Here is a 24,874-nt window from a genome sequence, read left to right as displayed (position 1 = left end):
AGACATGTTTTGGGAAACAAGCAGCTGACATTACACTGGTTGTTTGATTACACAATTGACAGGTGATCAGGCCTCCAGACACTGGCATTTGATTATAAGACAAATAAAAATACACAATTTAATCGTTTAAGACAAAGGGTTTTATTGTTTTAATATTTTCTTCCTTGAGACTAACTTCCTGCATCAACATTTGTTTTAATTTTCATTCATTCCCAAGGGAAAATTTGTATTAGACCTTTTGCAACTTTTTGCATTGGAAGTCAACCACCCTTAACCCATCATGTTGTTAGTATCTTATTTGGTACACTAGAAATGTTCACAGGCAAGATTGTGTGAACAATGTATTCAAACAAAGTTTACCAATCAAATAATTCATCCATCATTTTATTGTACCGGGTCAGGCAAAATGACACATTCATCGGTTAAATAACCTACAAATGTGTACATGTGTACCTACTGTTGTGTCAGGTGTCAAAAGAAAATATTTGGGAAAACGCTAGTGCGACACATCCAGTCGGCCAGTCAGTGTAAATATTGTCCAGCTCCGCTTTGGCAAAATCTTTGCTCTGTTCATTGATGAAGCCCTATAAGCTTGAAAAATGGAATATTACACAACTATTGTATGTCCTTCGATACGCCAAGAAAAATCAGGAATGCACCACTTCTTTCCTGCAAAATGTTCAAAAAGTGGTTTTATGTCTTGGTAAAGGTGAAGTCTTATTAGTCTCATTCAGTTAAGCTCCCTTTAGCGTGTCATTTGTTCTCCAATATGCTGTAAAGCACCTTGAAACATACCGACCCGCCGTTACCATTATAGACAAAGAGATTCACATTCAAATGAATAACCTCGCATATGTCCTTTTAAAAGTTAGACTCCAGTGTTTGAATCCATCCAGTAAAGTGTTGTCCTTTGGCGAGATGATAAAAGAATGCGAAGAGAAAAACGCCGGTCTTTGTATTGAACTAGTTATCGACGCTAAATCATTAATGCTTATTCATTGTAGAAGGACACGCTATCCCTGTGGAAACCATGGCGATGACGACAGATGACCGGTGTAGCGAAGCATTCAGTCAGACTATAAAAAAAATCCCATTGAACTCATTGATATCTTAGGGTACTGTATTGACACGCCAGCAATGGATATTGTGTCATATCACATTAGCTGTCAGGGTTCAGTCATGCAATGTATCGTAAAGCGGATCACAGATTGCTTTTTCACAGGGAACAGTACTAAAGTTTTGATATCACCAGCATTACATATTGATACCATGATGTATTGTATAATTATTTTTCAGGGTCCAGTATTGATACAGCAGCAACTGTTCTCAATCTTGTGACCCTTACCCTTTCTTTTAAGGAGCAGTAGCAATACCATCAGCCTAAGATCACAATGTTGCGATATATTACAGTGCTGTGTCTTGGAGTAAAGTATTAATACGCCAGCAAAAAAGAGAGCCTGCTCCAGATACTATCGATACACCAGCAATTGATATTAAATTTTGTGGCATACAGCGATCTCTTTGGGTATCATAACAATGTCGCCACATCATGCATTGGCGTTTCATATTTTATAAGAATGAAATAGTTTTTGAATGGGCCTGAGGAGCGCGGAGGGTCCGGGCTGTAGGGCGTCTTCGTCACGGTTTCACGGGGAATGCCTCGTACTGCTTGTGGAGAAGAAGTGAATGGACCCAGCGAGTGGTACATACCATGCCGCACGCTAAAATTGTTACCACAAGCTTCACTATTTCATCCATTATCGATACCGCTTATCATCCATTGGTAATTTGGTACATACATGAAATTGTCATGTCTGCTGTTTCACGGTGGAACGATGTATCTTACCATTACTGTATGTCCTTTGATAAAACATCAATACCACCTTTCAATGTGATATTGTAACAATCGGCATTAGACCTCAATCTCACAATGCATTGTCTCTCAGGTTACAATATTAATACCACCAGCATTAGACATCAATACTACATCAGTACAGCACGGACCCGCCATCATAATTATCACTCAGGCCTCTGTATTGATATCACCAGCATTAGACAGCTATATTGAAATGTACCGTCTCTATTCCAATGTATTATTGTAATATGATTTTTTAAAAATCAAGTTTTATTATTTTGCTATATTATCTCAAATGCCATTAATCATTCAGACCTAATTCAGAGACTCCATATTTGGAAGTAGCATTCTGCATATGTTTTTTTTTTTTCCATCACTGCCTACTGATTGCATTCATCATGCTGATTTCTCCAGAGGTCCCTGAAGGCTACTGGCAGCCTCAATAATTGATGGTCTCGAAAGGCTGCGTGTGGCTGTGCGAAAAGCAAGCAAGCAAGCTAGAGAGCACCCACTGCCCCTGGCGGGAACGCTCAAAGCGGCGTCGGCTTCGGAATGGCGGGCGAGCCTCAGTTGAAAACGACTATTGTCTTCAGCACGCCAAAACATTTAGCGGGCGAGACAATGTGACAGTTTGATTAGAATGTCGCAGCCTGGCGGGTGCAGACATCAAACGGGAGGGCGCAATGCAGATGCGTTACGCGCTCTTATTTCAATGTCAATTACAGATTGTTTGACTGGGAGCGAACACGAGGCACAGACCATGAAAAACGAAACGGCAAACCTCCTGGCGGGGGAAAAAAAGCTTTGTGTCTTTCACAATAAAATACCATCCATCATTTGTTGCGACGCCCCCAAGTCATTCAGTATTGATTTGGTAAAATAATAGCGACGGGATGACATTGTTTGCCATTCCGTCGGTCGTTTCATCCATCATATACAGTACATGGTTTCTTTCGAGTGTGGCAGGGATATTTCCATTGCTAAATTCCGGGATGTGCACAATGATCCGGATCTTCACTAACGCGTTGGCTTCTTCCATCCACTGTCCATGCGACACCCCAGCCACAAAGTATTATGAATATTGGTTGTGCATTTGTAGAGCAGATTTATAGTCAAGGCTGACTCAGAAGTGATGTGACTTTGAAAACCCGTGGTGCACTGAGGCCGCGAAACTCGAAGCGCGAAGTAACGAGGGGTTATTTGTTTCATTTGTGTCTGGATGGACCGTTGCATCGTCTCGATTTCTTTTATTTATTTATTTATTTATTTATGTAAAGGCTTATTAATATTAAGATGTACAGTTACAAAATGTTCCGATTTTTAGGTTCATTTATTGGTTGATGGACAGTTATGATGTCTTTTTGCATTTTTGATGTGATTGGACAATTACGTCTTTGTACTTCTGTGATAGGCTTTCACCACATACAGTTTTTTTTCCTTTTCTTTGTGGACTGTTTATGATGTTTTCTCGTTTTACTCCTGTAAACATTGGACTGTTGAACATTTTTCTGTTTTACTTCTGCGATGATGGACGGTTACGACACTTGCTATCCATTTCGTGTCTTACTTTTGATACATGACATTCTTTTTTCATTTAATTTTGTGATGGACAGTTACATGTTCTTGATTTTTTTTCCCTTTCATCTCTGTGACAGTTACAACGTTTCTTGTTTTACTTCTGTTGTGGTGGACAGTTAGACGTTTTTTTTTCTTCCATTTTTTGCCTACAAAAGCAAGCGCAATTGCGGCTCAGCTCCTTTCTGCCGGCGACTGTGCTCCAATGTGTCGACAAGCCTGATTGGAATAATAGTCCTTCAAAAAAAAAAATCTGGAGCAGTCTTGTAAACAGTGTCACATTTCCCACTGGGATCTTTGCAGCCTGCTTTTTTCGGTGGACGCTGAAAAGAGTCCGTATGTAGGCCGAGCACAATTGGATTTTTGGCGCACAATGAGAACATGTGATTAATGTGTGAATCTTTTTTAAAGAATGTCACGGCAGAGAGGATTGAGAGGCTTCTGGGAAGATGTGGTACAAGCCGGCATACAGCTCGTATCAAGGGAATAGCGGGGGGAATTTTCGATTCAGTGCAGCCAAGCGGGTGGTCCAAGCACCCTCGGAGAGTCAAAGCCCTTTACCCATTAGGCCCGGGAGCGCATAACCGCGTTTCTACCACTAGAGCCGGGAGCGCTGTTGTGTCTTTCTACCTTTCAAACCGGGAGAGCGGATACGTCGCTGTCCTTTTTTAATCCAATTATCCGTCTCTTAGCCAACTTAATGCATCAGAATATACACGTGACGGTGTCGCGAGACCGGGGGAGGATGTCATAGGATTTTTTCGAGACGTAGGAAGGCTAATGGCGGAAGCCGTCGATCGCCGGGAGCTCTGATTAAAGTAAGTAACGGCAGTGATATATAGACAACGTGCACGACCAGTGGAACCAGTCGAACATGATATGATATGGTTTGTAGACAATTACGATATTGCCGTCTTTGTAACAGAATAGAGGATGGTAATTACCACTCGATTTTTTTAGAAATTAAAATAGTGCTTCTCTTGCACTGACACATTATTTTTACATCTTCGATTGAAACAGTAAATAATAATAAATTCTGCCTGTGTGAAAGCCACGTCCAAGCTCTTTAATTCTTTTGGAATTATGTTTCTGTCTGCTACAGGGGCTGAGATATTAATCATTTTGTAGTTGTTGAATTTCTGGGAGAACTTCAAGTTTTCAAGGATAATTCCAAAGGTGACCTTAGGTTTTTGGGAAGCTGTTGAGAAAGGCGCTTTAGGCCTTAATGGGTTAAGAAACAATTCGAAATACCCGAGAAATGGAATGAAATGAAATGTGCTCTTTTTTTTTTGTTTTGTTTTTTTTACAGTCTTGCCTTACACATTGTTGAACAAGGAAAATACTAAGAACACAAGAATCATGAATCTAATTGGCATTATTTTAGAGGTGGAGGTCAAACCACAAAGAAACCGGACTAATGCCACTAATAGAATTTCCTAGTGCCAAAGTAGACATGTTGTGCCATTGCACCACAAATGAAAACAGGTCCCACGTGTCATAATAATAATCTGTGACACGCATGCTTCGGCCATGGATCAAAAATGACAGTGCACTAAAACTCTTCAAAATAGCCCTCTTCTTTTTTTTTTTTTTTTTGGGTGGCGGCTGTCCTATCCCATACAATGAGCCATTGTTCATCCACACTTTGAGACAAAAGGGTGACACTAAATTACAAAGCTTTTTTTGGCCAACTAATGTTGGTGTAGAATGACTCCGAGACTAATGCCAACAATCAATCTGAAATTGGTTGAACAACTGTGAGAGAAATCAACAGTTACAATGATATTATGTTTAAAAGTTTATTTATTTGATACTCCCCTTGTGACATTTAGTTGAACTCACCCACTTAGTTTCCATCTGAGTAGAATGTCCTTTTTTTTTTTTTTGATCAAGATGGCTGAAAGTGCGCCTGTGTTTTTGGCGACCCTCTTGACAGTTCGGCTCATTTGACTGTTTTGGCTGATTGGTGCTTCATTCGCAAACACTCTGCTTGTGCATGATTGCCAAACTTTATTGGACTTGCGATGCGGCGTTGGAAGTTCGGGTACGTTTGAGCATGACTGGAAAGAGACGTTGCCCGCTCGCGGCGGACCTCTTCCATCTCCCAGCGCTACCACTGCGGCGAAAGCGTCGCCAAGGCAAACGTGGTGGCAAGCTAGCGAGGCCAAAAAGGGAGCAGGCGCACACTCCGTCCACTGCTCGCTCCCGGACGCAGGGACGTACTCCACCGCTGTGCCTCGCTCGGGACCCCGCTGTTGGCTGCCTGATACCCGTCGTCGGCTGCGCCGAGGAATTCCGGCTGGGCCTCCGCCTACCATGCGCTATCGGACGTGGTCTAAATCGTCTCAAGGAGCTTCACAAGGCCCGACAATCGGAGATGACACGCGCACCTGCTGCTGCTGAGTCTCCCACAAGGATAGCGTTGTTGAACGCCTGGTCGTTGACGAACAAATCGTTTATCCTGACGGAGCTATTTCTTTCCAACAACTTGGATTTCCTCTGCCTGACGGAGACTGAGAATGGTGCTGGTGAGTGCAGTGCGATGCTTGAACTTCAGAGAACTTCAGGCAGAGGTGGAGGATCGGCGACTGTTTTTAAAAACAAATTTAAATGCAAACAGTGTATATTCGCCACAGAGCTCAGCAGCTTTGAGGGCACAGTCTTTGAAGTTGCCAGTGCCGTCCCTGTGCTCTGCGCTGTCATATACTGCCCTCCCAAATACAACAAAGATTTTCTGAATGACTTTTCGAATCTTCTCGCCGAAATCATGTTGCGATATGATCGCATCCTGTTCATGGGGGGCTTTAATTTTCACGTGCTGTCCTGAAAAAACACAGGCAAAGGACTTTTTACGACTCATTGACTCTTTCAATTTGGTGCAGTGCGTGGCTGGCTCCACTCACAAACAAAGACATACTTTAGACCTTGTCCTTTCTTATGGTCTATCGGTCTCATATTTGAAAGTTTTGGACAATGTGCTCTCTGATCATATGACTGTGCTCTTTGATGTAATGTTTTCCAGTGCTGTCAGAGCTAATGCTAGCGAGCGCGGTTTTTAACCACCTCACTGCTAGTCAGTTCTCTGATGCCATTGATCAGCTTTGTGTTCCCTCTTCAAACACAGAGGAGCTCAGCACTTGGTTCCATTCATCCTGCCTTAATATTTTGGACTCCGTGGCTCCATCAAAAATTATGCGGTAAAAACTTAGACTGGAGCCATTGTTTAATGAGAGCACTCGCACAGCTAAACTAGAATGCCGCAGAGCTGAATGCAGGTGGAAAAAAGACAGGCTAAAGGTCTCATATCAAATCTTAAAGGACTGCTGGAGTCGTTAGTAGAGAAATGTGAAGGAGTCCAAGAGAGACCATTTGTCTTGTCTGATTCAGGCAAATCGCCAAAATACACATGCTCTATTTAAAACAATTGACTCTGTACTGAAGCCTTGTCAACCGACTTGCACGGAATCGTCCCCAGAAATGTGCGATAAATTCTTGCAGTTTTTCATTGACAAGGTTGCTACAAGGTTGTTTCGAATGCCACATTTGACCGCTCTGTCCAAGCTCCTTATTCAGCAGTGTTTGATTCCTTTGAGCCGGTTTCTTTGACATTTTGGAGGAAGTTGTGAAACCATCGGGCTCCCCTTATGACTCCATTCCTTCACATTTCTTTAAGGAGATTGTCCCGACAATTGGTAAATCGGTTTTGGCCATTATCAACAGCAGCCTGTCTTCAGGTGTGGTCCCCCAACATTTTAAGCATGCTGTAGTGCAATCCCTGCTGAAAAAAATGGCCCTGATCAACCTGTGCTATCTAATTTTAGACCCATTTCCAACTTTTATGTCTAAAATTCTGGAAAAAGTGGTGTACTCACAGCTAAGATCTTACTTGGATAAACATAATGTTATGGAAGATTTCCAGTCTGGCTTCAAGAAGATGCATAGCACAGAGTCAGCCCTGCTAAGTGTTCTCAATGGCATCCTCCTGGCAAATGACACTGGAGACCACGTATGTCTCGTTTTGTTGGATTTGACTGCAGCTTTCGATATGGTAGACCACAGTATTCTTTTGACTCGTTTGCAACACCAAGTAGGCATTATTGGATGCGCTCTAGAGTGGTTTGGATCCTATTTAGCTGGCAGCCTTGGTTCCTCTGAGTCCCGCTCTGCTCCTCTATCGTATGGTGTTCCACAGGGTTCTATTTTGGGGCCATTGCTGTTCTCATTGTATTCGCTGCCCCTGGGTTCCATCCCTAGAAAACACGGTATTTCCTTCCACTGCTACGCGGAAGACTGTCAAATCTATATCCCGCTAAGCAAAAAAAGAGGCTTTCTCTTAAGACAACTTTTGCCCTGCCTAGAGGACATCAAAGACTGGATGTCACTAAATTTCTTAAATTTCAACGAAAAGAAAAGAGAAGTTATGGTGTTCGGTCCAAGTGGCTTGTCTCCACCCCACCCTGTTGACCTGGGCCCACTGGCTTCATATCTAAAGCCAACAGTCTTAAACCTGGGTTTCAAAATGGACAGTGATCTTAAATTGGACCAGCAAATCAGTGCTGTTCCGAGCTGAATTCCCTGACAACAACAGCACTCACAAAAAAAGTCTCGAAGAGCCATGCATGAAATTGAACAGGAAGTTGACTTTTTTTCCGTATTGAAGCAGCTTTTAAACACATTTTAAGCCTGGTGCCTTTACGGACTGCTGCTAAGGAATTTGCCCAAATGAACCCAAATGACACACATGTAACATTGACAGATGGGCGACACTAAATTGAGACATGCTTTTGCCCCTGTAATCTAATGTTTGTGTGGCATAGTAAAAGTTTGATGATCATTTCTCTGACTCACTATGAAAAACTGCTCACAAAAATATAATTTTATGTATTTTTTTTTTGGTTGGTTTTCGTACATTTGATGAGATTTTTTACGACAAATCCAGAGGATGGCTCACAATAGAAGGGGTAGTTTTGGTTGGACTGGTCAGTCGTAACCAAGCTTGTTGAAGCCTTCTCAGATGAGAGTCGAAACATCTTCTAAGAAAAACGGAGCAATCCAGTTGTGATGGAGTCAATGCCCCAAGAAAGAAATAATCTGGATGAATGAGAATATCCATAAAGCATGGTATTGATATTACAGTTTTCTTTAATCTTTGTATTTAAAAAACATACTTTTAATTTAAAAAAAAAAACATTCCATTTGCAATGGTTAAACGTTGACACATGGTTTAATTTGCTGTCTGTTACACATTGGTAAATTATGGAAATTTTGGACGATGATGATAAAAGCTGCTCACATTTTAATTTGATTAAATTTCCTTTACTTTTTATATCTGTTGTGAGATGAATTCTCTCTCAAAGCAACACAATCAATTTTGACAACAAATCAAGAACTTTGCCCAGAGTAGAAATTTGTATTTCCATTTTTCCATGATTTTTTTAACATTTTGAACCATAATCTTAATTTTTTTTAAAAAAACCTCCAATTTACGATAATTACTGGATGCCCCACTGTTTAGTTTGTTGTTCCTACCATGTTGGCAAATAAGAAAAACGTTGACGTTTAAATCAGATGTTAAAATGTAATCACATTTTTCGCACAAATGAAAAAACATCATGTCTCCTGAGGAATTATTAGCTCAGATTCTCAACCACCCACAATGTCCACACCGCAGCAGGAAGAAAAAAAAAAACAGTTTACTTTCCGCCTCAGTAGTTCCAGTCACAATCCCATCATCGTTGAGGTGCCGGCAAATGGAGCAAGAAATGAATGAAATTAGAATATTTGCATTAATGCGCCTCTCCCCCAGTCCGCGAATCGGCTGCCGTACAATGGGAGATCATTATATATATTAACAGAGTCAATTTCTGTAGGAAAATAAGGTATATCTTGAAATGGTAATAATGGGCTGTTTGTAATAATACGTCTAATCAAAATCACGACACGCTGCAGCTAACACACTGTAAACGATTGCTTTGGCTAGATATTTCACTTTAATGAGATTTGTGCAACTTTAGCGGAAATAATGTGAAAACAATGCCTCGAGAAATGTGTGAGTTTATCGTGGCGAAAGTTCACAGAGCCTAATCAGACAATGGTGACCTTCAAAGCAACACAATTAATGCAACACTATAAAAGCAATTAAAGATATCAGCGTCAATTTCATTAGTCTTTTGATCTCGCTGGTTCTTCGATGCATTCAGTCCTTTTGTTGCTCATCAAAGGCTAAATGTCAAGATTAATAAAATGATTTGGCTGGACTGTCAACAGGAATGTGCAATACACAAGAACCCATGAGTCACACGGCATGGAAATATCTATTCGATTAAGCCAGCAGATATACTGAATATAAAATATGGATATGCTAATGACAAACTTTTTGGAGTAAACGATCTGTCTAAAATAGGTGATACACATTTTTGAGCAGTTGGACAAAATCCTTTGAATAATTTATTCTCTAAAGCAGGGATGGGCAATTCCAGTCCACGAGGAACGGTGTCCGGCTTTTTTTCCCATCTCTCCCTGCTGAACACACCTGATACAAATGATCATACAATCAGCAAGCTCTGCAGAAGCTGGATAACTATCCTGATCATTTGAATCAGGTGGGTTGCAGCAGGGTGACATACAAAAGATACAGGATACCGGCCCTCGATGAACGGAATTGCCAACCCCTGCTTTAAAGGCAACACATTGACAAAATGGACAAAAACTAAAATGGCTTGAAATTTCAGGCCTTTTTTTTTTTTAGATTTTATCATGTGTCTCTTCAGATGTCCTTACCAAATTTTATGCTGCTACGCAACATGAGCTCCAGAGGTAAACATTTTGTATTTTGTAGTGATCGAGCATTGTCTTTGGAAAAAGACGGACCCCTGGAATTGGCCAGAATTACCCTAGAATTTCTTCTTAATTTTAGTAATTACTTATTAATTCTCCTGACTTTTTTGCAGGGTCTCCAAATCGTAGACATTGCTATTAGTGTCATGTTTCTAAGTAGAACGGGCTTATAAACTGAAATGTTGTTACAGAAATCGAAAAATGTTTTTCGAAAAAGAAGTACCCCTGGAAGTGAGCAGAATGACCCAAAAATCGTTGTTGCAATGTCATATAAGGCATGGTTTCTTAAGACTTTTTGGGTCTGGGCAGGATAGATAGACATGCTTACCAAGTTTCATGTTGCCAAATGAAAAATACATTACATGCTGAAATTTTGTATTTTGTAGAAAAATTGACAATTTCTTGAAGTGGAATTCAACCCAAACGTATTGTTTTTTCAAAAATAGTTCTATACAGGCCAACTAGTTGAAATAAGGCATTCTGATTAATACTGCGTTTGTGGAATGAGTTAAACAGCAAAATCCACCTGTTTTTAGCCATCTCTGGGAGCAGCCAGTTTGTCACTTTTGTCAACGGAAAATAACATCACAGTTGATGAGATAAAAAACAATCACGGCTAAGCTTCAGAAAACAGGTGAGCTGTGATTGGTCGCTCCCTGAGCAACTGTGATGTCATTTTCAGTCGACAGAAGTGATAAAATGGCTGCCCCCAGAGATGGCTAAAAACAGGTGGATTAACTCTTATTCCACAAACACAATATTTATAAGAATGCCTTGTTTCAACTAGTGGGCCTGCATAGAACATATCCTTGAAAAAAACATGTTTGTGTTGACTTCCACCTTAAGAAAGAGAAGAATTGCTGAATATGGCTGAAATTACTCGAAAAAGTCAGCTTCGAGCCAAAACAGCAGACTTTGTCTGTCTGTTCAGTCATTACTTCTTCAGACTTTTCGTAGGTCATCTCGTAATAGACATTTATACTAAATTACATGTAGAACGGGCTTTATTTTCAGAAAATTCTGGAGGGCACTTCCAAGACAATTTTTTAGGGGTTACACCCGCAACGCCTACCAAAGGAACATTTTGACCAAGATATACAAAATACTAAATAATTTTCACTTAAACATACTGTCTTGACACCATTTACTGCTTTCCTCTTAGCCAGGTCTTTGGTGCCATCTTGTAGCATCTTGAGAAAGTTTCAGAAAAGCAGAAAATTTTAAATAGATGAGATATCGCTATTCATTTTGCAACCTCTGAATAAATGCAGTGATATATATTCTCAAAGAATGCCCCAGGTCATCTTGTCTCCCTGCTGATTAGATATTACGGGCTCTTCATATCTTTGATGAAAACACGCACACCCCGAGATTGCATTTTCACAATTTATAATAGAGCTTCTTAGTGGGAGAAGGTGCGACCGATGCCACCTGTGACATCTGCAAGTGGCACTTACACATCCGCATAATATGGAGGAGACTCGAGGAGGCCTCGTGACCGATGTGGCGGTCACAGCAGAGAAAATGGATGCCCCCTGCTAGGAAGTTGATGAGGAAACAGCAGCAACACCCTCGCCCCCCGGTTGCCAGAAGAAGGCAAGGAATTGGGTCCGGAAAAGAACATCTCAGCCGCCGGCTGGTCTCATTTCATCAGCCCAATAAACAGCCGTGATCAATCATCATCAGGAAAGTGTATACGGAAGGTCGGCGGGTTGGCGGTCATAGGTCACCAAGCGCTACCCGCGGTGGATATGCGGTAGCTTCCGCCGCCCCCCCTGTAGCCTTTTATGACCACAAGAATTATGATCAGAGAGAAATATTGTCACCCACAAAATGGGAAGTAAGTGACTAAATCGTCATCTGAAACTTGATACCTTGATCCCCAGCCTTTCTACAGTTCACTAGTTACAAGTTCACAAATTATTTTTTTTTCTGCCAGTCCATTTATGGGAAGTAAACTAGTAATTGGTGTCATGGAAGCATTGTTGAAGTGATGCATCTTGACGGAGAGACTAAGATCTTTGCATGTCTGGGAGGAACTTAGTTTGACATGGGTTGTTAGCAGAAGTTGTGAAATTTTCCAGTGGAGGGGTGGGAGGGGTGAGCAGTGGTTCATTCACACAAGATGGGACCGACCACTCCACAAGACGGATTTCAACAGCCTCAAAATGGGTTTCTTGTTTTTGTTAACGTTTGGACCATTTTAAGCAGTAGTGTTCCCTCAGGTCCAGCAAGGCCTTCTCTGCTGGCCTAACATTACCAAACATCATTATCATAATTATAATGAAAATAAATTTAATTTTAAATTTATCTTAACTAAAAATATGTAAACATATAATCATTCTCCATATTCTGTTATCTTCATGTCACATTATATCCATTTGCAGAGCTGGGCATCGCCTAACCGCCACAGAGTTCCCGTCGAGAACGGACTTAACCGATACCACGTCACACACAGGTGCCGCACTCCTGACACGCGGCCAAGTAAGGAAAAAATAAACAAATAAAACAGTGTTGTTAACTTGCGGTTCCACAGACACAATGACATGTGCCCCATATTGTTTTTATTTCACCGATCACCACCCTGTGTGTGTGTGTGTTAATCCGGCCCACTAATAGGCCCTAGTGCGGGTGCACCCAATAGTTCATCTCAACCTACTCGGCAAAATGGGCAAATGACCAAAATTGCCTCCAAATGTCAAATGTGCCACTACCAACTGTGCATATTACTTGCATTGGGCACGTTCGGTATGCAAAAAGCTTTTAAAAAAAAAAAGAAAAAAAAAAACCACATTCGGTCTGCACAAAAGGAGAAGAAAAGGAAGATGAGAAGAAGGAGACGGAGAAGGAGGAGGAGAAGGACACAAACAGAGAGCCGTTTTAGGTTTTTAATTACGTCTGTGCCATTTTGAGGTTTTTGTCAGCGTTTGTGCCAATTTATTTTATTGCTAGCATTTTTATAATTTGTTTTTTTTGTACTGCTTTTCGGTTTTTGTTAGCATAGTGCCGTTTTAGAATTTTATTAGCGTTCGCACTGTTTTGCCCTTTGAGCAGTTTTTAAATTTCTGTTTGCGTTTGTACAACTTTAGGTCTTTGTTAGCATTTGCACCATGTTTATTTTTTGTTAGTGTGTGTGCCATTTCAGTTATTCTTTTTTAGCATTGTGCCATTTCAGGTTTTTGTTAGCTTGTTTCCAATAATCATCAGTCCTTCCGTTGGTACTGGCGGACTGCCTACTACTGCTAAAACATAGTATATAGTATAATAAATACATTTTCAGTCCGTGTGAATGCGTGAATGGTGGTTTGTCTGTTTGTGCTCTAGAATAGGCTGGCGACCAGTTCAGTCCCCAAGTGAGGATAAGTGGTACAGTAAATGGATGGGGCTCATGCCTTTGTTGTATCCAAGCTAACAAGATGAATGATTTAGTGATGAACTGGACACAAAGAACGTCAAGCAATTTACGCCGGAAGGACATTCAGGGGTAATTCACGGGGTGTGGCCGCGTGATCAAGTCTGTTTAAGAGAGAGAACGTGGCGAGCTAAAACGATCAGCCATTATTGTTATATCCTCTTTCCGAACGGGTGAGTAATCCAGAGGATGTGGTTGGAGAGTCAATAGGGTCCTAATGAGTGATGGAGCATGGATTATGAGAATGCTGCACTTTTAAAAGTTACCCCTCGTCGTCTTCCTCCTCTTCCTCCTCACTAGTTAATGTTGCTGAGCAAGCATGTTTTATTCATTAATGCCTTCACAAAACTCCAGCGGAGACGGCTCGACTCCCCTCAGAAACGACTATTCTTCTTAAAGGAGCAGCAGCGTTTTATTACCCCACAAAGAGCAACGACCAAAGTCAGCTGCCTTATTATTTGACCCGGACACTTTTCATGCTAGGTCATGTTTTCACACCGCATCAACTTATTCATTTCCTCCCTCAAGTCCCCCTAAACTATCACATTCATGCTTTTAACGGCAGCTTGGATGGCCTGAAACTCAAATAATTTCACTTTTGGACTACTTTATAGGCACTTTGGACAAGTGAATTAAGCAAGGTAGTACAGTATATTAAAGAAACTTCATTGTATACAAATTGCTGGGTCTGTGGAGGACCTGTCCACTCATCAACTGTGGAATTAAACAACCAAGTAAATATTCGAGAGCCGCTTATGTCCAAAAATGTGTATGTGTTGACACCATTGCTCTAATTAACACAATTACCTCCCTACAGAGTTCATAAATTAGATTTGGCTAGGCTGCGCTAAGATCCTTAATTTTCAAGCAACTGCCAGATAACATGCTCGCATTTGGTGATGTGCCCGCTGCATCCACTACAGACACTAATTTAATTTGGCGTTTAATGGTCAAGTGCTGCCTACCAGTGAAAATACAATATGTGCTTTTACTGTGGGGGGGGCTGCCGTTCTTGTTGCAATGTACACTCACCCTAAATCATCAATGAGTGAGCTGGTCAGGCTTTTTCAGGGTTCGGAGGTCACATTTGGACTCATTTGCATAATAGCAGCCCCCTCACACCACATTTTTCTCCCAAGACCTTGCAACTAGTGTGAACCAAGATCCACCACTTACAAGTGATTGCCAGACAACATGGACACCTGATTCAAACGAGCATGATCGTTATCTGGCTTGTGTAAAGATTGCTGATGAGCGGATCATTTAAATCAGGTGTGTTGTAGGCAGGTAAAGATGGAAAACAGGCTGGATAGGGGCTCTTGAGGACCGACTTGAGCACCCCGGGTTGAGCACATTTACGACACACAGGTCATGTTTCATTGTCCATGACTTGGGGATTAGGGTCGGCTAAGATCCACCACTTTCAAGAGATGGACGGGCAACACAAAAATCAAAGGAGCCAAAAGTAGAGAGGCAGTGTTGTTGCACACATTTGTGTCTCTCACACTGGCACAACCCACAGTAGAGGGTGAGAAGAGTGGTTCACCTGCATGAGACAGGAGCAACCCCTTGAAACAGACTGCTTTCCGAGAGGCTCAAAAGAGGTGGATGAAAAGTGTTATTATTCTTGAGCTTTAAGCGACTTGGGAACCATTTTAAATTATGGAAAAAAGCAAACTATGTCTTATTTAATTAGGTTTTGCAGCGTCTTTGAGACTGCTTGACACCATACACGCCAACACATCCTGCCAGCATGAGTGTTTTTTGCATAATCAGCAGCAAAAATCATAAACCACCTCCAAGTACTCGTAACTCATGAATAACTCATGAATAAACCACGCTACAACCTGTCAGAAGCGACTGCGGGTCAAATATCTCAACGCCTGAGACAAAGTGACCGCCACATTTGTTGTTTTATGAAGAAATAGATCAAAACAAATGTAGAAGAAAAATGGTGGGTGCAGGAGAAAGCATGGAGTTGGAGGAGCCGTCTGCATGTGAGATGCTTGTATAGTGTATTGTATATATTGTATAATCAGCCGGGAACATTTTGGCTTCCGTACGGAGTGCAAGGCTGCGAGCGGTTGAGTTAACAAGAACTGTATGTCGGTGTTGTTGGACCTTCAAACATACTGACATCACCCCGATACAGTTGCCGAGGGTGGAAAAAAGAAACCCGCTCAACACCAACATCTTATCCCCGCAACTTTTAAGCAGCCTGTAGAAGTGAAAACAGACAGAGCCAACAATATTCGTAATTACTGAAGCAATCGGCATTTACATAGCAATATCTATGCGCCCATATGCTTTAGTCGAGGAGCCGGGCTTCAAACGTTTATTAAACATGCTGGAGCCGTTACAATGTTCCATCCCGGGCGCATATTAGCAAGACCGCGCTCTAAGTCATATACAATCGCACAAGAGCCGTGGTGGAGCATGAGCTGTCCTCTGCTGCGTCCTAACTATTAGAACTGATTTAAAAGTTACTAGTTGGCAAGTGCTACCTGACTTTATCTGCAACCTCATTCTATCCATAAGAAAGGGAGGGTTTCCTGTGTTTAATTATTATGGTTATTATTATTATTATCATTATTTTTATTATTATTATTATTAATGAACAACCCTAATGCGCAAGTTGTTATTCTATTCTGTGCTTTTATAATAGCGAATGTTTTTTGGTTCATAGAAAATTGAATTGTAACTTGCTCTCTGTTAAAACTAAAAAAAAAAAAAGGAAAAAAAAAACTAGTCTAATGCATTTGAGACTTATTGCTGTACCGAACCTATACCGAACCGTGACCCCCATACCGAGGTACGTACCGAACCGTGACTTTTGTAAACCGTTACACCCCTAGTCAACACTAGTGAACTCTGATATTAAATTAGGAATGCGATAAAGACAACAGGCTGAAAACAACATCAAGTAATATTGACTGTAGGGCCTTTAAAAAAAAAAAAGAAAGGAAAAAAAAGAGAAAAGCCATCCCAAAAGCTAGCATTAATTGGTATTAAAAATGTTAGAGATTAATATTATAAACATATCCTTACAGAGTGCTGAAGGTCAAAGATCAATCCATCCATTATCTATACCGCTTATCCTCACAAGGGTCGCGGGGCGTGCTGGAGCCTATCCCAGCTGTCTTCGGGCAGTAGGCGGGGGACACCCTGAATTGGTTGCCAGCCAATCGCAGGGCACACAAAGACAAACATCCACTCTCACAATCACACCTAGGGGCAATTTAGAGAGTCCAATCAACTTACAATGCATGTTTTTGGAATGTGGGAGGAAACCGGAATACCCGGAGAAAACCCACGCAGGCACGGGGAGAACATGCAAACTCCACACAGGGAGGCCGGAGCCGGGATCAAACCCACAACCTCTGAACTGTGAGGCGAATGTGCTAACCAGTCGACCACCGTGCCGCCGTAAGGTCAAACATAGTCCTTGTCTTTTTTTTTTTTTTCCACCAGTGTACCAATTCAACTACCAAATTGTTCAATCAGCGACAAAAGTTGTGGTTTTTGTTATACATTCAGTAAAAGGTTAACCAGTGGTGTCTAAGGATATGACTTCCGTTTGTTTTGTAACCATGTACATAAATTAGCACATTCACATCTCAAATCATCTTCCCCACTGAAATGAATTGTCTTGCCATTAATCTGTTCCACCAATAACATATCATTTTTTTAACCAGTAAATTGTCATACTATAATATTTTACTTAAAGTTGAAGTCAACCCAAACATATTTTTTTTCCAGAATTTATTCTATGCTAAAACACTGTTTGAAACAAGGCATTCTGATTAATATTGCGTTTGTGGAATATGAGCAGCAAAATGCACCTGCTTTTAGCCATCTCAGGGGGTGGCTATTTTGTCACTTTTGTCAACTGAAAATTATATCACACTGGTGTGTGTGAAGGCGCCACCGGAGGGCAGTATAATATGTTGATTCTGACACAAAGGCAAAGAAGGGTTTCACAACTACTGTAAGTGACTCAGTAAGATGTGGTCATATAAGTTGTTTATTAAAGAGGATAAAGAAGCCTGAGAGTATTGTTAAATTGTCTGTCTACATGTGTTGACACATCGTTTGTGGTCGAATATTCATTGCATGTATGAAAAGTGTAGTATAAATACATGCGATTGATTGATTGATTGATTGATTGATTGGTTGATTGATTGGTTGATTGATTGTTTGATTGATTGATTGATTGTTTGATTGATTGATTGATTGATTGATTGATTGATTGAAGTGTTCAAATACTGCCACATAGTGTATATGCTATTCATTGGGCCATATATGTTTTTTTCCCAATACAGTATGTGCTAGCTAGACTTTACACAGATCTGAACCACTATATCGGATCAGCAAGTAGTTTGCATTCCATGCAAAATGATAGCTGATAGGTGATCGGCTACAAAATCCTGATCATGTAAAGGCTAATACTAACATTGTTAGCGGACTTTAAGGCATGTGGTTGTTTTAAATACATGAGCAATTCTCTATGTTATGCTTGTGTGGAGGCGCCGGTGACCAAACTATCACGTCCACCTCACAGTTGAGAAGTTGTGGGTTCAAATCCAGGCTCCGGCCTTCCTGTGTGGAGTTTGCATGTTCTCCCCGTGCCTGTGTGGGTTTTCTCTGGGTACTTTGGTTTCCCTCCCACATTCCAAAAACACACATGGTAGGTTGATTGAAGAGTCTAAATTGGTGTGAATGTGAGTTAGAGTGTTTGTTTGTCTATTTGTGCCCTGTGATTGGCTGCCGACTGCTTCAGGGTGTATCCTGCCTCTCGCCCTAAGATAGATGGGATCTACTCCATCACACTGGCGACCCAAGTGATAGGCGGTTTGGAAAGTGAATGAATGAATGTTTAGGTTGACAGAAAACTTCAGCTGGGAATGGAGTAAACCACTTAAAGTCTCATTTTGGAAGAGCTCTCAAATGTATGCTCAAGTCATCACAAATAATGTGCTGAAGGATGGCTCATATCTCAACTCTTAAGTCGCATCACTCATATGGCAAGGCACCTTTTTTACGACAAGAGGAAATCCGTTGCTCGAGAGTACACAATTTCGCGACCAACTTGTCCAACCAATCATCCAAAAACTTGTGGAGACTTTTGGTCTTTTTCCAACCTCAACCCTATTGATTTGTGTCTATGTCCAACAACAACCCCATTTATTTTTGAACACATCCTTACAAGAGGATGGCCCTTGGCTCTTTCCTGCTGAATAAAAAATTATTTAAAGTACCGTGAATGAGATGGTGCTTTAAGTTAAAAAAATAATGTAAAAAATATTCAATAAAAAAGTTTAGGTTTTTTTTACATGTTGAAATGATGTTCGCCATTTTTTGATAACAACTAACACAACAGGATAGCAGAAAATGAATCACAGAAGAACCCTACTGACTTCAAAATATATGACCAACGATCCTAAACTAGTAGAACTGATAATCAGTTAAGTGGTGTCTATGGAAATGTCCTAACTGTCCATTGCAATGAAACCCTCCATGACGATCCAGTCCACCTAGCTACAAATGCATCTACTTCATTTTCTCGCAGTAACAACCGCAATAACAACTTTGTCCTTACAAGACGGGAGAAGTGTCACATTCACACTTTGGTGCCCACAAATGTTACGACTTGCAAGCCCGACACATTCATTGACCCGAGCAGAGCTGCTGATGGCTGAGGTGGCTCTTAATGTTCTGCAAAAGGGCTTCATTCCACCATTTTATACACCTACCACCCGTTCTTTAAGGCACTCAAAGAACCATTGATGCAAGATCTGTGCGAGCAATGTAAACAAATTAAATAGTTATGAATTGAGAGTATCTCAACGTTTGTAAATGTGGCCACTGGGACGGAACACAGCCTTGCTTATTTGTACAGTTATTGTGTGTTTTAAGACTATCCATGTATAATTTAAAACCTCAACAGATGTGTTAAGATGCGAGAACTTAATGGGCCTGCAGCTCTTTGAGCAGTTTAGCAAAACATACTGTACATTTTCCCCATAGTGGGACAGGATAGCATTTGCATGGAGAGAGTTCAAGTGACTGTTTGGATGTAATCGTTATTTACATGTTTAAATGGCGTCAAAAAATATTACAAAAAAAACAAAAAAAAGCGAATTAATTGAATGAAGTGAGTGAATTTTGAGTTATTTGTTAAATGAAAAGTGAAAACACCTCAAATTTTATACAGTGGAACCTTGAGTTACGAATGCTCCTTTTAATTTGAGTTATGAACAAAATTGTCATAGAAAAAAAATATCTAAATAAAAATAGTGGATGGATACATGTTGGAATATTTCTCGTGCATAACCATCATTGGCAACGTGCATACTGCATTGCTGTGATCTGAAAACTAGTGATATCCCTCCATCGTCGAAGGCGGAAGCTGTTATATATGTAGGCGGAAGTTCCATCCCCACATTCATGATCATCCAATCACAAATCGTCATTGTGTTTGTGATGTCCGAAAATCATTTCATTTTTGTAAATAAAGATCAATTTAACCCATTATGGCCGGCAGCACATAACCGTGTTTCTACAAATAGAGCCACAAGCGTCGTTGTGTCTTTCTACCTTTAGAGCCGGGAGAGCATGATTTTCATTGTTTTCTTTTTTTTATCCAATTCTCACTCTCTTAGTAATGGCAGTGATATAGACGACGCACTTGTGGACTTTGAACGGGATACATGGTTAAGATATATGCTTGTAGACAATGATGATATTGACGCCTTTGTAACAGAATAGAGGATTGTAATTACCACTTGTTTTTTTTTAATTAAAAATAGTGCTTATCTTGCACTGATACTTTATTTTTGATTGGAACTGTAAATGATAATAAACTCGGGCCTGTGTGAAAGCCGCATGTCTAAATCTGCTACAGGGGCTGAGATATCAATTATTTTGTAGAAGTTGAATTTCTAGGAAAACTTTAGAGGGTGGTTTTAGAAGGTGATCGTAAAGTCGCCCCTAGGTTTTAGAAGTGCATTCACAAAAGTGATTGTCACATTGCCCCACTGTAACATGAACATAGGTTATTATTATTATTGGAATTACAAAGAAATGGAATGTTCCTAAAACGCTAATTAAGACTCCATTTAATTTCTGTGATTTTTCAATACCCCCCCCCACACACACACACAAAACAAACATTTTTTAAAAGGAATTATTGTACATCTTTTTTTATGGTTATATGTGCCGTAGGGATCATTGACCTTTGAACGTTCTTGGTGTACCTAAGAAAAAAACATGACAGGCGGGTGGGCATGGTGTCTAATGCAAACAATGGAGGCTATTTCCCCAGTATTTTTAGCCATCTCGCCCACAAACGAGAAAAAAGGCTGTTTAGTGCGAGAAAGAGCATCTTGTTGTTATAGTCATACCTTCACACGAGGAGCCTTATCTCCGCTGCGCAGTGCTCCCGACGTTTTGTTCTCCCACTGTCACGCTACTATTCATCCCCAATCTGTTCGCGGCAACATATCACCATTTGGCTCTTTTTGTCTTCAGGACAACCAACTGTCTGTTTTTTCATATTCAGGCTCGCAGCTTTGCTCACCACATTGTCCCTCTCTCCTGCTCATTGTCTCCGTCTGGCCCCCCTCGCTGTTATTGAGTTGCACAGAAGAGTCCAGGAGGTAGACTGAGCCCAAAAGCCAGAGTGAGGCGATCGCAGCCAAGAGATTACGGGGAAGGGTTTCACTAGATAGACACGGAGCCTTCTGTCGCCGCCCCAAGTACGAGCCTGGTTGAAGTTTTCAGACATGATTCATTGTTGCAGTCCACTAATGCCACTTTTCCCAATGTTCCACAAACTTTAGGGTAGTTACTTTTTCCAGGCAATGGCAAAAGACACATGTAAGGGGGAAATGCCAAACAACAGGATAGGTATTTGGATACCCGATGTGCTGTCCTACCTGCAGTATTCCTAGGACTGGGCCTCAGACCTTAGTCTGTTGAGGTTTCTTTTAAGGGGTGAACTTGATTAATCCTTCAGGAATTACTGTGTAAGAAAGCAGTTTCACAACCTTTATTGAGCCAACATGCAGATGTCCTAACTTTCATTAGTGTTGTGACCACAGTCATAACTCAAAACACTCAGATTGCAAATGCATGCATCCGTTCCAACCACCACGACAAAAAAATAATAATGATAAAAAAAATAAAAAAAAAAATTAAACAAATGTAATGTGTTTTTTCTTAAGAGGGACGACGTAAATCTCCGGGGCTAACTGTCCACAGCCTAGCGCGGGTCCGGAGATATTCGCAAACCTCCACTGTGGCCGACGTTTTCAATGAAAAAACCTCCGGGGACGCATGGATGATATGGCTAACGGCAGGCTAATAGCCGTCTTTTGCAAAACCCCCGGGTATGTGTAGACAAGGCCTGACTCAGCAAGCTGCTGTAGTGTTAGTCATTTTTTGCAAAGGATAAAGAATCCCTGTGTGTATTGTTTTTTGTTTTTTTTGTGTGTTGTACCACTGTTTATGCTCAAATATCCTACGCTTAAATACACAAAGTGTAATTCTCTTTGTTTTGTGTTTAGTTTGACAGAAATCCTCAACTGGGAGTGGCAATAAACAGCTTGAAGCAGCTTTTTTTGAAGTATTGTTCACTATCTGCTGTTTGTTGTTAAGTGAGTTTAGTTCACTGCCACCATACAGCGCTCATGTCACAAATGTTTGACAATTAATTCAAAGCAAAAAAAATTTATAAAAATCGGTAGAGCAATGGATCGTATTTTGAAAAACCTGTTAGTCAAGTCGCTTGTATCTCAAGGCACCTGTGTAATTTAGCCAAAAAGTCTTACGGCACAAACCAAAATCCCAGAAAAAATATACTCTATAAACATAGTGAATTGATGATGTCATCTCATTATACTCACACATTTGCTGAAGGTCAATTCCGGGCTTGTCTTGCTAAAGACAATTTAGCTATTATTCTGTTGTATGAATGGCAACAGAAGAATACACAGGTTAATTGCACCTTCTTCCATTAAGTGGAAGCACATGTAATTATTCTGCCTCTCACTTTTTGTTGCTGGCATAGATTGTTAAGCAGATACATTATTGTAGTAAATAATTGTTGGACCAATTAAATCAAATAGAATTGAGAACCATTCAGTTGGTTTCAATGGAAGACTTATTGGTTTCCCTCTTGCTTGGTGGGTTTCAGTTGGACAAACATCAACAAACCAATTGATCCTGCAAGAAAGAATCCCACGCTTCCATATTTACTTTATTGTGGTTTGCATTAGTGTTGTTCCGATACCAATACTGGTAGATTAAAACCCTGGTATCGTTATCTGCGAGTACTTACAAATAACATGCCGATGCCATTTCCCGATGCTGCACTAGTAAAGAACGTTGAATGCAGCGCTTTGTATCTTGCTCCCTGCTGCTTTTTCATGTGTGTGTGGGGGGGGGGGGGCGGTGTGGGGTAAAGGCGATATAAGGTCGGCGATGTGTAACTACTTCAACATAGAAACTCCAGATATAGGGAATGTTGTCAGAGGCGGAACCAAAGTGGCCAGGTTTAATACGTTAAACCTGATGCACCATTTGAGAACGAAAGATGTGAACGAGCACCAAGAGTCCGCGGCGGCAGCGGCGGCAGCAGCGAGCATTAACAAAGGGAATTGACCGCAACAACAAACCCTGCTCAATTTACATTGAATGCAGCGCCTTGTACAGTATCTTGCTCATTCACGACTCTGGTGTGTGGTGACTGTTCAGCATTAGCCGTCGCTATTGGCCCAGAGCGGACGCTCCTAACCAATGGCGGGGCTGCTTTTGCATGTTGAGAGAAAAAAAAAACAGTGAGGTACAGGAGAAATAATGTCGGCGGCGATATGGAACTACTGTACTTCAGCATAGAAACTCCAGTGAGTTCAACAGCTAAGTGCAAAATTAGCGGTGCTAAAGTTGCAAGAGGTGGAAATAAAGTGGCCAGGTTCAATACGTCAAACCTGATAAAACATTTGAGGACGAAACATGTGAACAAGCACCAAGAGCCTGCGGCGGCCGCGCCGGCAGCGAGCATGAACAAGGGGAATGGACCGCTCAATTTTGGATTTTGGAGTTGAACTTGTTGGATTTTTCTACTGCTTGTTTTTGGTTTTGAAAGTGGATTTGGGAGCGGAAGTTGTTGCGATGTGTCACTAATACTCAAAACAAACTTTTATAATAATGTCCTATAGCTTCTGTAATTAATACGACACAATCTCCCTCAAAGATACCTTGTGTATATTATTTCTTATTTTTTCCTGTTTCAAAAAGGTTTTTGAGTCTGACCATGCCATTATAGCAATGGTTTTACATCCAAGTGAGTATGCAGTTCTTTAGAATTACAAGAAAAAAATGCTCATATATATCTTTTTTTTTCTCTCAAAAGTCTGGTATCGGTACAGTATTGCATCGGCCGATACCGCTGGGTATTGGAATCGGTCTCGGGGCCCAAAAATGGCATCGGAACAACCATAGTTTGCATGCAATTTTAAAGTAATCCTATTTAAAAAAAACTTCCCCTTTATATTCCTGGGACCAATGAGACCCAAGACGACATTGTATGGTTTGTTGCAAAGTATTTTGGTAAAACTTGAATGTTTTTTTTTGTGTGTAACAACAAATCATGTCACTGAGTCACACAATTTGTAAACCATAAGGCTATTCACACCAGAAAAAGCCAACCCACAGGTATGAAAGTGGCCTTTTCGTTCTATAGCTAATGATACATTTTCAGTTGGTGGTTTCTCTCTGAGGTAGCAACACAAACAACCCCCCCCAAAATGAGCCCCAAGAGATAAAACAATGTAAGTGTATTCCTTTCTGTTGTGTCAGCCTGCCAGCACAGTCTCCACTTATTGGAACAAGCACATAGGGTTCCCCCCCACCCCCAAAGGCAGTACAGTTTTCCACCTTGATTCACTTCAAGGGCCAGATTAGTGCTGAAGTGGTCAATTTCTTGATGCTCTCTTGAAAGTCAAGAGCGGCCAACAACCACAAGGGAAAAATGAAGTGATGTCCAGTGCAAACCAGAGGAAGATGACATTAAAAATACACACTGGCCTGTAGGTCTGAGGTGGGGTTGAAAATAGAGGACCTCTGGGATACCACACGGTGAACTTTATTCGGAGCTTTGCAACGCTTGGCGAGATTAATGGAAAATGCAGTCC

At 41.0% G+C, this 24,874-nt stretch overlaps 1 protein-coding gene across 2 annotated transcripts in view; it reads right to left on the bottom strand.

The window, feature by feature from the left end:
- The window catches only part of lingo2 (leucine rich repeat and Ig domain containing 2), a 298,342-nt gene that overhangs the window by 240,432 nt on the left and 33,036 nt on the right, over positions 1 to 24,874 (bottom strand). The gene's annotated exons all lie outside the window — the stretch shown is intronic.

Source organism: Filicampus tigris, chromosome 2, assembly GCF_054856515.1.
Source record: "Filicampus tigris isolate MCC_2025a chromosome 2, RoL_Ftig_1.0, whole genome shotgun sequence".
Lineage (NCBI taxonomy): Eukaryota > Metazoa > Chordata > Actinopteri > Syngnathiformes > Syngnathidae > Filicampus > Filicampus tigris.
Note: the sequence above shows the minus strand (reverse complement) of the source record. Positions and strands in the feature narration are given on the sequence as shown.